This window comes from Triticum aestivum, chromosome 2D, assembly GCF_018294505.1.
Source record: "Triticum aestivum cultivar Chinese Spring chromosome 2D, IWGSC CS RefSeq v2.1, whole genome shotgun sequence".
In the NCBI taxonomy this organism is placed as follows: Eukaryota; Viridiplantae; Streptophyta; class Magnoliopsida; order Poales; family Poaceae; genus Triticum; species Triticum aestivum.
The window spans coordinates 164,220,512-164,234,437 of record NC_057799.1 but is presented as its reverse complement, the minus strand read 5'-3'; positions in this window follow the sequence as shown (position 1 = coordinate 164,234,437).

Below are 13,926 nucleotides of genomic sequence, written 5' to 3'. Positions count from 1 at the left end.
CATGGATGGAGGCAGTAGCATCAATATCCTTTATTATGACACTTTCCGTCGCATGGGATTAACTGATAAAAATCTTAAGCCGTCGAACACTGTTTTTCACGGTGTGGTGCCTGGTAAGTTGGCATATCCAGTGGGCAAAATATCTTTGGAGGTTGCCTTTGGAGATGAGTATGATTCCAGATCTGAGACGTTGACCTTTGAAGTGGTTAAAATCAAGAGCCCTTACCACGCTCTGTTTGGGCGGCCGGCTTACGCTAAGTTCATGGCAAGGCCTTGTTATGTTTATTTGCAGCTTAAGATGCCGGGTCACACAGGCACTATCACAGTGCATGGAAGTCGCAAGATAGCCTTGGAGTGTGAAGAAGGCGATGCTGCTTACGCCGAGTCTGTCTGTGCAACAGAGGAATTGAAATTTTACAAGGATAATGTTGACTCGGCGGATATGACATCTTTGAAGAAGCCAACCACGGAGCATGACCCCTTGTTGAAGTTTAAGTCGGCATATGACACTAAGCTAGTTGACTTTGTTCCTGGTGATTCGTCCAAGCAGTTCAGCATTAGTGCTAATCTAGATCCAAAATAGGAAAGCGCGCTCATCGAGTTCATCCGTGAGAACCGGGACATCTTTGCATGGAAGCCTTCAGACATGCCAGGTGTACCGAGGGAACTCGCTGAGCACACTCTCAATATCGATCCAAAGTTTAAACCGGTCAAGCAATTCCTTCGCCGTTTCAATGAAGAGAGGCGCAAGGCTATTGGTGAAGAAGTGGCCCGACTCTTGGCGGCTGGGTTTATCTGAAGGAAATATGCCCTAGAGGCAATAATAAAGTTATTATCTATTTCCTTATATCATGATAAATGTTTATTATTCATGCTAGAATTGTATTAACCGGAAACATAATACATGTGTGAATACATAGACAAACAGAGTGTCACTAGTATGCCTCTACTTGACTAGCTCGTTGATCAAAGATGGTTAAGTTTCCTAGCCATTGACATGGGTTGTCATTTGATTAACGGGATCACATCATTAGGTGAATGATGTGATTGACTTGACCCATTCCGTTAGCTTAGCACTCGATTGTTTAGTATGTTGATATTGCTTTCTTCATGACTTATACATGTTCCTATGACTATGAGATTATGCAACTCCCGTTTACCGGAGGAACACTTTGTGTGCTACCAAACGTCACAACGTAACTGGGTGATTATAAAGGTGCTCTACAGGTGTCTCCGAAGGTACTTGTTGGGTTGGCGTATTTCGAGATTAGGATTTGTCACTCCGATTGTCGGAGAGGTATCTCTGGGCCCACTCGGTAACGCACATCACTTAAGCCTTGCAAGCATTGCAACTAATGAGTTAGTTGTGGGATGATGTATTACGGAACGAGTAAAGAGACTTGCCGGTAACGAGATTGAACTAGGTATTGAGATACCGACGATCGAATCTCGGGCAAGTAACATACCGATGACAAAGGGAACAACGTATGTTGTTATGCGGTCTGACCGATAAAGATCTTCGTAGAATATGTGGGAGCCAATATGAGCATCCAGGTTCCGCTATTGGTTATTGACCGGAGACGTGTCTCGGTCATGTCTACATAGTTCTCGAACCCGTAGGGTCCGCACGCTTAAAGTTTCGATGACGATTATATTATGAGTTTATGAGTTTTGACGTACCGAAGGTTGTTCGGAGTCCCGGATGTGATCACGGACATGACGAGGAGTCTCGAAATGGTCGAGACATGAAGATTGATATATTGGAAGCCTATATTTGGATATCGGAAGTGTTCCGGGTGAAATCGGGATTTTACCGGAGTATCGAGGGGTTACCGGAACCCCCCGGGGGCTTAATGGGCCATAGTGGGCCTTTGTGGAGAAGAGGAGAGGTGGCCAGGGCAGGGCCACGCGCCCCTCCCCCTAGTCCGAATAGGACAAGGAGAGGGGGGCGGCGCCCCCCTTTCCTTCCTCTCTCCCTCCTCTTTCCCCCTCCACTCCTAATCCAACAAGGAAAAGGGAGGGAGTCCTACTCCCGGTGGGAGTAGGACTCCTCCTGGTGCGCCCCCTCCTGGCCGTCCGCACCTCCCCCCTTGCTCCTTGATATACGGGGGAGGGGGCACCCTAGAGACACAACAATTGATCGTTTGATCTTTTAGCCGTGTGCGGTGCCCCCCTCCACCATAGTCTACCTCGATAATACTGTAGCGGTGCTTAGGCGAAGCCCTGCATCGGTAGAACATCATCGTCGTCACCACACCGTCGTGCTGACGAAACTCTCCCTCAACACTCGGCTGGATCGGAGTTTGAGGGACGTCATCGGGTTGAACGTGAACTCGGAGGTGCCGTACGTTCGGTACTTGATCGGTCGGATCATGAAGACGTACGACTACATCAACCGCGTTGTGCTAACGCTTCCGCTTTCGGTCTACGAGGGTACGTGGACAACTCTCTCCCCTCTCGTTGCTATGCGTCACCATGATCTTGCGTGTGCGTATGAATTTTTTTGAAATTACTACGTTCACCAACAGTGGCATCCGAGCCAGGTTTTATGCGTAGATGTCATATGCACAAGTAGAACACAAGTGAGTTGTGGGCGATATAAGTCATACTGCTTACCAGCATGTCATACTTTGGTTCGGCGGTATTGTTGGATGAAGCGGCCTGGACCGACATTACGCGTACGCTTACGCGAGACTGGTTCTACCGACGTGCTTTGCACATAGGTGGCTGGCGGGTGTCAGTTTCTCCAACTTTAGTTGAACCGAGTGTGGCTACGCCCAGTCCTTGCGAAGGTTAAAACAACACCAACTTGACAAACTATCGTTGTGGTTTTGATGCGTAGGTAAGAACGATTCTTGCTAAGCCCGTAGCAGCCACGTAAAACTTGCAACAACAAAGTAGAGGACGTCTAACTTGTTTTTGAAGGGCATGTTGTGATGTGATATGGTCAAGACATGATGCTAAATTTTATTTAATGAGATGATCATGTTTTGTAACCGAGTTATCGGCAACTGGCAGGAGCCATATGGTTGTCGCTTTATTGTATGCAATGCAATCGCCCTGTAATGCTTTACTTTATCACTAAGCGGTAGCGATAGTCGTAGAAGCATAAGATTGGCGAGACGACAACGATGCTACGATGGAGATCAAGGTGTCGCGCCGGTGACGATGGTGATCATGACGGTGCTTCAGAGATGGAGATCACAAGCACAAGATGATGATGACCATATCATATCACTTATATTGATTGCATGTGATGTTTATCTTTTATGCATCTTATCTTGCTTTGATTGACGGTAGCATTATAAGATGATCTCTCACTAAATTTCAAGATAAAAGTGTTCTCCCTGAGTATGCACCGTTGCCAAAGTTCGTCGTGCCCAGACACCACGTGATGATCGGGTGTGATAAGCTCTACGTCCATCTACAACGGGTGCAAGCCAGTTTTGCACACGCAGAATACTCAGGTTAAACTTGACGAGCCTAGCATATGCAGATATGGCCTCGGAACACTGAGATCGAAAGGTCGAGCGTGAATCATATAGTAGATATGATCAACATAGTGATGTTCACCATTGAAAGCTAATCCATTTCACGTGATGATCGGTTATGGTTTAGTTGATATGGATCACGTGATCACTTAGAGGATTAGAGGGATGTCTATCTAAGTGGGAGTTCTTAAGTAATATGATTAATTGAACTTAAATTTATCATGAACTTAGTACCTAATAGTATCTTGCTTGTCTATGTTGATTGTAGATAGATGGCCCGTGCTGTTGTTCCGTTGAATTTTAATGCGTTCCTTGAGAAAGCAAAGTTGAAAGATGATGGTAGCAATTACACGGACTGGGTCCGTAACTTGAGGATTATCCTCATTGCTGCACAGAAGAATTACGTCATGGAAGCACCGCTGGGTGTCAGGCCTGCTGCTAATGCAACTGACGACGTTAAGAACGTCTGGCAGAGCAAAGCTGATGACTACTCGATAGTTCAATGTGCCATGCTTTACGGCTTAGAACCGGGACTTCAACGACGTTTTGAACGTCATGGAGCATATGAGATGTTCCAGGAGTTGAAGTTAATATTTCAAGCAAATGCCCGGATTGAGAGATATGAAGTCTCCAATAAGTTCTACAGCTGCAAGATGGAGGAGAATAGTTCTGTCAGTGAGCATATACTCAAAATATCTGGGTATAATAATCACTTGATTCAACTGGGAGTTAATCTTCCGGATGATAGCGTCATTGACATAATTCTTCAATCACTGCCACCAAGCTACAAGAGCTTCGTGATGAACGATAACATGCAAGGGATGGATAAGACGATTCCCGAGCTCTTCGCAATGCTAAAGGCTGCGGAGGTAGAAATCAAGAAGGAGCATCAAGTGTTGATGGTCAATAAGACGACCAGTTTCAAGAAAAAGGGCAAAGGGAAGAAGAAGGGGAACTTCAAGAAGAACAGCAAGCAAGTTGCTGCTCAGGAGAAGCCCAAGTCTGGACCTAAGCCTGAGACTGAGTGCTTCTACTGCAAGCAGACTGGTCACTGGAAGCGGAATTGCCCCAAGTATTTGGCGGATAAGAAGGATGGCAAAGTGAACAAAGGTATATGCGATATACATGTTATTGATGTGTACCTTACTAGAGCTCGCAGTAGCACCTGGGTATTTGATACTGGTTCTGTTGCTAATATTTGCAACTCGAAACAGGGAGTACGGATTAAGCGAACACTGGCCAAGGACAAGGTGACGATGCGCGTGGGAAACGGTTCCAAAGTCGATGTGATCGCCGTCGGCACGCTACCTCTACATCTACCTTCGGGATTAGTATTAGACCTAAATAATTGTTATTTGGTGCCAGCATTGAGCATGAACATTATATCTAGATCTTGTTTGATGCAAGCGGTTATTCATTTAAATCAGAGAATAATGGTTGTTCTATTTATATGAGTAATGTCTTTTATGGTCATGCACCCTTGAAGAGTGGTCTGTTTTTGATGAATCTCGATAGTAGTGATACACATATTCATAATGTTGAAGCCAAAAGATGCAGAGCTGACAATGATAGTGCAACTTATTTGTGGCACTGCCGTTTAGCTCATATCGGTGTAAAGCGCATGAAGAAACTCCATACTGATGGACTTTTGGAACCACTTGATTATGAATCACTTGGTACTTGCGAACCGTGCCTCATGGGCAAGATGACTAAAACGCCATTCTCTGGTACTATGGAGCCAACAAATTTGTTGGAAATCATACATACAGATGTATGTGGTCCGATGAATGTTGAGGCTCGTGGCGGATATCGTTATTTTCTCACCTTCACAGATGATTTAAGCAGATATGGGTACATCTACTTAATGAAACATAAGTCTGAAACGTTTGAAAAGTTCAAAGAATTTCAGAGTGAAGTTGAAAATCATCATAACAAGAAAATAAAGTTTCTACGATCTAATCGTGGAGGAGAATATTTGAGTTACGAGTTTGGTCTACATTTGAAACAATGCGGAATAGTTTCGCAACTCACGCCACCCGGAACACCACAGCGTAATGGTGTGTCCGAACGTCGTAATCGTACTTTACTAGATATGGTGCGATCTATGATGTCTCTGACTGATTTACCGCTATCGTTTTGGGGTTATGCTTTAGAGACGGCTGCATTCACGTTAAATAGGGCACCATCGAAATCCGTTGAGACGACGCCTTATGAACTGTGGTTTGGCAAGAAACCAAAGTTGTCGTTTCTTAAAGTTTGGGGCTGCAATGCTTATGTGAAAAAGCTTCAACCTGATAAGCTCGAACCCAAATCGGAGAAATGTGTCTTCATAGGATACCCAAAGGAGACTGTTGGGTACACCTTCTATCACAGATCCGAAGGCAAGACATTCGTTGCTAAGAATGGATCCTTTCTAGAGAAGGAGTTTCTCTCGAAAGAAGTGAGTGGGAGGAAAGTAGAACTTGATGAGGTAACTGTACCTGCTCCCTTATTGGAAAGTAGCACATCACAGAAATCTGTTCCTGTGACGCCTACACCAATTAGTGAGGAAGTTAATGATGATGATCATGGAACTTCAGATCAAGTTGTTACTGAACCTCGTAGGTCAACCAAAGTAAGATCCGCACCAGAGTGGTATGGTAATCCTGTTCTGGAGGTTATGTTACTAGACCATGATGAACCTACGAACTATGAAGAAGTGATGGTGAGCCCAGATTCCGCAAAATGGCTTGAGGCCATGAAATCTGGGATGGGATCCATGTATGAGAACAAAGTGTGGACTTTGGTTGACTTGCCCGATGATCGGCAAGCCAATTGAGAATAAATGGATCTTCAAGAAGAAGACTGACGCTGACGGTAATGTTACTGTCTATAAAGCTCGACTTGTTGCAAAAGGTTTTCGACAAGTTCAAGGGATTGACTACGATGAGACCTTCTCACCCGTAGCGATGCTTAAGTCTGTCCGAATCATATTAGCAATTGCCGCATTTTATGATTATGAATTTGGCAAATGGATGTCAAAACTGCCTTCCTGAATGGATTTCTGGAAGAAGAGTTGTATATGATGCAACCGGAAGGTTTAGTCGATCCAAAGGGAGCTAACAAAGTGTGCAAGCTCCAGCGATCCATTTATGGACTGGTGCAAGCCTCTCGGAGTTGGAATAAACGCTTTGATAGTGTGATCAAAGCATTTGGTTTTGTACAGACTTTTGGAGAAGCCTGTATTTACAAGAAAGTGAGTGGGAGCTCTGTAGCATTTCTGATATTATATGTGGATGACATATTGCTGATTGGAAATGATATAGAATTTCTGGATAGCATAAAGGGATACTTGAATAAGAGTTTTTCAATGAAAGACCTCGATGAAGCTGTGTATATATTGGGTATCAAGATCTATAGAGATAGATCAAGACGCTTAATTGGACTTTCACAAAGCACATACCTGGACAAAGTTTTGAAGAAGTTCAAAATGGATCAAGCAAAGAAAGGGTTCTTGCCTGTGTTACAAGGTGTGAAGTTGAGTAAGACTCAATGCCCAACCACTGCAGAAGATAGAGAGAAAATGAAAGATGTTCCCTATGCTTCAGCCATAGGCTCTATCATGTAGGCAATGCTGTGTACCAGACCTGATGTGGGCCTTGCTATAAGTCTAGCAGGGAGGTACCAAAGTAATCCAGGAGTGGATCACTGGACAGCGGTCAAGAACATCCTGAAATACCTGAAAAGGACTAAGGATATGTTTCTCGTTTATGGAGGTGACAAAGAGCTCATCGTAAATGGTTACGTTGATGCAAGCTTTGACACTGATCCGGACGATTCTAAATCGCAAACCGGATACGTGTTTACATTGAACGGTGGAGCTGTCAGTTGGTGCAGTTCTAAACAAATCGTCGTGGCGGGATCTACATGTGAAGCGGAGTTCATAGCTGCTTCGGAAGCGGCAAATGAAGGAGTCTAGATGAAGGAGTTCATATCCGACCTAGGTGTCATACCTAGTGCATCGGGTCCAATGAAAATCTTTTGTGACAATACTGGTGCAATTGCCTTGGCGAAGGAATCCAGATTTCACAAGAGAACCAAGCACATCAAGAGACGCTTCAATTCCATCCGGGATTTAGTCCAGGTGGGAGACATAGAAATTTGCAAGATACATACGGATCTGAATGTTGCAGACCCGTTGACTAAGCCTCTTCCACGAGCAAAACATGATCAGCACCAAGGCTCCATGGGTGTTAGAATCATTACTGTGTAATCTAGATTATTGACTCTAGTGCAAGTGGGAGACCGAAGGAAATATGCCCTAGAGGCAATAATAATGTTGTTATTTTATATTTCCTTATATCATGATAAATGTTTATTATTCATGCTAGAATTGTACTAACCGTAAACTTGATACATGTGTGAATACATAGACAAAACAAAGTGTCCCTAGTATGCCTCTACTTGACTAGCTCGTTAATCAAAGATGGTTAAGTTTCCTAACCATAGACATGTGTTGTCATTTGATGAACGGGATCACATCATTAGGAGAATGATGTGATGGACAAGACCCATCCGTTAGCTTAAGCATAATGATCGTTAAGTTTTTTTGCTATTGCTTTCTTCATGACTTATACATGTTCCTATGACTATGAGATTATGCAACTCCCGTTTACCGGAGGAACACTTTGTGTGCTACCAAACGTCACAACGTAACTGGGTGATTATAAAGGTGCTCTACAGGTGTCTCCGAAGGTACTTGTTGGGTTGGCGTATTTCGAGATTAGGATTTGTCACTCCGATTGTCGGAGAGGTATCTCTGGGCCCACTCGGTAATGCACATCACTTACGCCTTGCAAGCATTGCAACTAATGAGTTAGTTGCGGGATGATGTATTATGGAACGAGTAAAGAGACTTGCCGGTAACGAGATTGAACTAGGTATTGAGATACCGACGATCGAATCTCGGGCAAGTAACATACCGATGACAAAGGGAACAACGTATGTTGTTATGCGGTCTGACCGATAAAGATCTTCGTAGAATATGTGGGAGCCAATATGAGCATCCAGGTTCCGCTATTGGTTATTGACCGGAGACGTGTCTCGGTCATGTCTACATAGTTCTCGAACCCGTAGGGTCCGCACGCTTAAAGTTTCGATGACGATTATATTATAGTTTATGAGTTTTGATGTACCGAAGGTTGTTCGGAGTCCCGGATGTGATCACGGACATGACGAGAAGTCTCGAAATGGTCGAGACATGAAGATTGATATATTGGAAGCCTATATTTGGATATCGGAAGTGTTCCGGGTGAAATCGGGATTTTACCGGAGTACCGAGGGGTTACCGGAACCCCCCGGGGGCTTAATGGGCCATAGTGGGCCTTTGTGGAGAAGAGGAGAGGCGGCCAGGGCAGGGCCGCGCGCCCCTCCCCCTAGTCCGAATAGGACAAGGAGAGGGGGGCGCCCCCCTTTCCTTCCTCTCTCCCTCCTCTTTCCCCCTCCACTCCTAATCCAACAAGGAAAAGGGAGGGAGTCCTACTCCCGGTGGGAGTAGGACTCCTCCTGGCGCGCCCCCTCCTGGCCGGCCGCACCTTCCCCCTTGCTCCTTGATATACGGGGGCAGGTGGGCACCCTAGAGACACAACAATTGACCGTTTGATCTTTTAGCCGTGTGCGGTGCCCCCCTCCACCATAGTCTACCTCGATAATACTGTAGCGGTGCTTAGGCGAAGCCCTGCGTCGGTAGAACATCATCATCGTCACTACGCCGTCGTGCTGACGAAACTCTCCCTCAACACTTGGCTGGATCGGAGTTCGAGGGACGTTATCGGGCTGAACGTGTGCTGAACTCGGAGGTGCCGTACGTTCGGTACTTGATCGGTCGGACGTGAAGACGTACGACTACATCAACCGCGTTGTGCTAACGCTTCCGCTTTCGGTCTACGAGGGTACGTGGACAACACTCTCCCCTCTCGTTGCTATGCGTCACCATGATCTTGCATGTGCGTAGGATTTTTTTTGAAATTACTACGTTCCCCAACATTATCGTTGAAGTTTTTCATCCTGAGTGGTTGGCTAACCCGGTGCTGGTGCTTAAGAAAAACGGCACCTGGCGCATGTGTGTGGATTATACGGACTTAAACAAGGCATGTCCGGCTGATCCCTTTGCTCTCCCCCGTATTGATCAGATTATTGATGCCACGGTGGGTTGTGAACATTTGAGCTTTTTGGATGCTTATTCTGGTTATCATCAGATCAAGATGGCAGTTAAGGACCAGGAGAAAACAGCCTTCATCACTCCTTTTGGAGCTTTCTGTTACGTGTCTATGCCTTTTGGGCTCAAGAGTGCCCAGGCGACTTAGCAGCGGTGTGTGCAAAATTGCCTTCATGATCAAATTGGGCGCAATGTTCATGCTTATGTGGATGATATTGTGGTGAAGTCCAGGAAGAAGGAAACCCTGATAGATGATTTGAAAGAGACCTTTGATAATCTCTGGGTCTACAAGATGATGCTTAACCCGGCCAAGTGTGTCTTTGGCGTACCAGTAGGCAAGCTTTTAGGTTTTCTGGTTTCGGAATGGGGTATTGATGAAGGAAATATGCCCTAGAGGCAATAATAAAGTATTATATATTTCCTTATATCATGATAAATGTTTATTATTCATGCTAGAATTGTATTAACCGGAAACATAATACATGTGTGAATACATAGACAAACAGAGTGTCACTAGTATGCCTCTACTTGACTAGCTCGTTAATCAAAGATGGTTATGTTTCCTAGCCATAGACATGAGTTGTCATTTGATTAACAGGATCACCTCATTAGGAGAATGACGTGATTGACTTGACCCATTCCGTTAGCTTAGCACTCGATCGTTTAGTATGTTGCTATTGCTTTCTTCATGACTTATACATGTTCCTATGACTATGAGATTATGCAACTCCCGTTTACCGGAGGAACACTTTGTGTGCTACCAAACATCACAACGTAAATGAATGATTATAAAGGTGCTCTACAGGTGTCTCCAAAGGTACTTGTTGGGTTGGCGTATTTCGAGATTAGAATTTGTCACTCCGATTGTTGGAGAGGTATCTCTGGGCCCACTCGGTAATGCACATCACTATAAGCCTTGCAAGCATTGTGACTAATGAGTTAGTTGCGGGATGATGTATTACGAAATGAGTAAAGAGACTTGCCGGTAACGAGATTGAACTAGGTATCGAGATACCGACGATCGAATCTCGGGCAAGTAACATACCGATGACAAAGGGAACAACGTATGTTGTTATGCGGTCTGACCGATAAAGATCTTCGTAGAATATGTGGGAGCCAATATGGGCATCCAGGTCCCGCTATTGGTTATTGATCGGAGAGGTGTCTCGGTCATGTCTACATAGTTCTCGAACCCGTAGGGTCCGCACGCTTAACGTTACGATGACAGTTTTATTGAGTTCTGATGTACCGAAGGAGTTCGGAGTCCCGGATGAGATCGGGGACATGACGAGGAGTCTCGAAATGGCCGAGACGTAAAGATCGATATATTGGACGACTATATTCGGACTTCGGAAAGGTTCCGAGTGATTCGGGTATTTTTCGGAGTACCGGAGAGTTACGGGAATTCGTATTGGGCCTTAATGGGCCATACGGGAAACGAGAAAAAGGCCCCAAAGGGTGGCCGCACCCCTCCCCATGGGCTAGTCCGAATTGGACTAGGGAGGGGGGGCGCCCCCTTCCTTCTTTCTCCTTCCCCCTTCCCTTCTCCTACTCCCACAAGGAAAGGAGGAGTCCTACTCCCGGTGGGACTCCCCCCTTGGGCGCGCCACCTCCCCTTGGCCGGCCCTCTCCCCCTTGCTCCTTTATATACGGGGGCAGGGGGGCACCTCTATACACACTTGATATACGATATTTTAGCCGTGTGCGGTGCCCCCCTCCACCATATTACACCTCGATAATACCGTTGCGGAGCTTAGGCGAAGCCCTGCGTCGGTGGAACATCATCATCGTCACCACGCCGTCGTGCTGACGAAACTCTCCCTCAACACTCGGCTGGATCGGAGTTCGAGGGACGTCATCGAGCTGAACGTGTGTAGAACTCGGAGGTGCCGTGCGTTCGGTACTTGATCGGTCGGATCGTGAAGACGTACGACTACATCAGCCGCGTTGTGATAAAGATTCCGCTGTCGGTCTACGAGGGTACGTGGACAACACTCTCCCCTCTCGTTGCTATGCATCACCATGATCTTGCGTGTGCGTAGGAATTTTTTTTGAAATTACTACATTCCCCAACAGTGGCATCCGAGCCAGGTTTTATGCGTTGATGCTATGCACGAGTAGAACACAAGTGAGTTGTGGGCGATATAAGTCATACTGCTTACCAGCATGTCATACTTTGGTTCAGCGGTATTGTGAGATGAAGCGGCCCGGACCGACATTACGCGTACGCTTACGCGAGACTGGTTTCACCGTTGCGAGCACTCGTTGCTTAAAGGTGACTGGCAGGTGTCTGTCTCTCTCACTTTAGTTGAACCGAGTGTGGCTACGCCCGGTCCTTGCGAAGGTTAAAACAACACCAACTTGACAAACTATCGTTGTGGTTTTGATGCGTAAGTAAGAACGGTTCTTGCTAAGCCCGTAGCAGCCACGTAAAACTTGCAACAACAAAGTAGAGGACGTCTAACTTGTTTTTGCAGGGCATGTTGTGATGTGATATGGTCAAGACATGATGTGATATAATGTGTTGTATGAGATGATCATGTTTTGTAACCGAGTTATCGGCAATTGGCAGGAGCCATATGGTTGTCGCGGTATGAGATGCAATCGCCATGTAATAGTTTTACTTTATCACTAAGCGGTAGCGATAGTCGTAAAAGCAATAAGTTGGCGAGACGACAACGATACTACGATGGAGATCAAGGTGTCGAGCCGGTGACGATGGTGATCATGACGGTGCTTCGGAGATGGAGATCACGAGCACGGTGCTTCGGAGATGGAGATCACAAGCACAAGATGATGATGGCCATATCATATCACTTATATTGATTGCATGTGATGTTAATCCTTTATGCATCTTATCTTGCTTTGATTGACGATAGCATTATAAGATGATCTCTCACTAAAATTTCAAGACAAAAGTGTTCTCCCTGAGTATGCACCGTTGCGAAAGTTCTTCATGCTGAGGCACCACGTGTTAATCGGGTGTGATAGGCTCTACGTTCAAATACAACGGGTGCAAAACAGTTGCACACGCGGAATACTCAGGTTAAACTTGACGAGCCTAGCATATATACAGATATGGCCTCGGAACACAGAGACCGAAAGGTCGAGCGTGAATCATATAGTAGATATGATCAACATAGTGATGTTCACCATTGAAACTACTCCATCTCACGTGTTAATCGAACATGGTTTAGTTGCTTTGGATCACGTAATCACTTAGATGATTAGAGGGATGTCTATCTAAGTGGGAGTTCTTAAGTAATATGATTAATTGAACTTAAATTTATCATGAACTTAGTCCTGATAGTATTTTGCAAATTATGTTGTAGATCAATAGGTCGCGTTGTTGCTTCCCTGTTTATTTTTGATATATTCCTAGAGAAAAATTATGTTGAAAGATGTTAGTAGCAAAGATGCGGATTGGATCCGTGATCTGAGGATTATCCTCATTGCTGCACAGAAAAATTATGTCCTTTATGCACCGCTAGGTGACAGACCTATTGCAGGAGCAGATGCAGACGTTATGAACGTTTGGCTAGCTCAATATGATGACTACTTGATAGTTTAGTGCACCATGCTTAACGGCTTAGAATCGGGACTTCAAAGACGTTTTGAACGTCATGGACCATATAAGATGTTCCAGGAGTTGAAGTTAATATTTCAAGCAAATACCCGAGTTGAGAGATATGAAGTCTCCAACAAGTTCTATAGCTAAAAGATGGAGGAGAATCGCTCAACTAGTGAGCATGTGCTCAGATTGTCTGGGTACTACAATCGCTTGAATCAAGTGGGAGTTAATCTTCGAGATAAAATAGTGATTGACAGAATTCTCTAGTCACCATCACCAAGTTAGTAGAACTTCGTGATGAACTATAATATGCAAGGGATGACGAAAGTAATTCCCGAGCTCTTTGTGATGCTGAAATCGACGAAGGTAGAAATCAAGAAAAACATCAAGTGTTGATGGTTGACGAGACCACTTCAAGTGTTGATGGTTGACGAGACCACTAGTTTCAAGAAAAGGGCAAAAGGAAGAAGGGGAACTTCAAAAAGAACGGCAAGCAAGTTGCTACTCAAGTGAAGAAGCCCAAGTCTGTACCTAAGCCTGAGACTAAGTGCTTCTACTGCAAAGGAACTGGTCACTGGAGGCGGAACTGCCCCAAGTATTTGGTGGATAAGAAGGATGGCAAAGTGAACAAAGGTATATTGGATATACATGTTATTGATGTGTACTTA